Raw genomic sequence first — 1,641 nt, forward strand, 5'->3', positions numbered from 1 at the left:
CTTGCCGTCCCGTCACTGCACACCTCAAACATTACACGCCGCCGCCGCTGCCGCGCTTCTTCGAGCACCCTAACGCCTTGTCAACGGCCGTGTGCTTCCCTTTTTCCACAACACGCTCTTCTGTCAACATATCTACGTGTACAGGATCGTAGTCAGCTCTCCGCCCAACCATTTCCCGCTAATTCACCTCAAACCGATTATTATATCTACCCTGCCACCATCCTGTACCCTTCGAAGGGTACGGTGCATATGTACAGTATTAGTCAATATAAACTGAAACCGACAGCGAGTATGTACAGTGTAGTTATAAAATACTATTTACAACTACTGTACCCACCCGCCGTCCGTTTCCGCTCTTGTTCTCATCTTGGGTAAATTACTGCTCTCGCCTCTTTCCCCTGGCCCTGAAGCGTATCGCCGCCTGATCCAATTGAATCAACCATTCAAAAGGCTATTGTACACACTTCAAGTTCAGATACCACTCAAATTAGGACCTCCTCTCCTACATCCCCCGCCTTTCAGGATCTGAAACCTTTTGTCGCCCCTCTCAGCCCCCGAGCTGTTTCGTCTTCGCGCCATCGGTTTATCGATATCCATCGATGTGCACTACCCAAGGGTAAAGGGTACGTCCAACGCTCCACGTCGCCATTTAGTCTTGCATCACGAGGAAAACTAGAACCGTTGTACACTCTCACGCTTCCTTCCATCAGTAGTAACGCCCTTCCGTAACCCCGTGCGACGTTGTTGTCCTCCCTTTACCCCCTCCCCTCTCCTTCCCATTCTGACTGTCCTGTTATGAACGTGACTCCTCCCTCCCCGTGATGTGATGAGACACCTTCTCTTGTCCTCTCTCTTTTCGTCTCTTTCATACATCAAGGCTCTACAATGTTTGAATTTCAACATCTCTCACGCTTTCCTTCATTCACTCCCCGCTCAAAAGGCACCCCCGTTAAGAATAATGGCACCCCTCATTTGCATCTTAGCATCAAGCTTTTAAAACCCTGCCTGCGAGACACCACATCCTGCCGATATCCAGGACAACTAAACGTGTTACACACCTTAGGCACGCGCCGTTCTCGCCCCGAGTTTTCACCGTAGATCCGCCAACCCTCCTCAGCAATCATTTTTTCTGTCCTTCCTGCCACACCCCAAGCAATAACAAACACCCCCCAAACAGATCCGACCATCCAAAGTCCGAACATCCGATTCCATTATAAAAGATTCAACGCCGTCAAACGCCCTCCCTCACCCTCATCCTTCTCTCCTACACCGGTCCGAGAAGCGATCAGCAACAGTGTAAACCCCATCCACAACCATCCACAACCATCCACAACCAAAACCCAATCCCCCTCTCCTCTCCTTACCTCTCCTCACTCCCCTCTCAAACTCCACCACACCAAACACCGCAACCAATCGACCTTCCTCTGCCCCAACTCGCAAGCCGTATCCACCCTCTTGCGCAATGAAGTTGTTCCTGCTGCTCGCCGTGGCGCTCGCGCTAACGCTGCCTTCATCGCAAGCCATCCGGCCAAAGTACCTGGAGTCGTCGGAGTCCTCTCTAGCGACGCTGAGGACGATTTCGCAGCGCGGGTCGCGCCTACTGCGGCGGTTGCGCCTGCGCCAAGAGCGTCTGTCCGCCGC

This window comes from Chondrus crispus, genomic scaffold (genome assembly GCF_000350225.1).
Source record: "Chondrus crispus Stackhouse genomic scaffold, scaffold_427, whole genome shotgun sequence".
In the NCBI taxonomy this organism is placed as follows: Eukaryota; Rhodophyta; class Florideophyceae; order Gigartinales; family Gigartinaceae; genus Chondrus; species Chondrus crispus.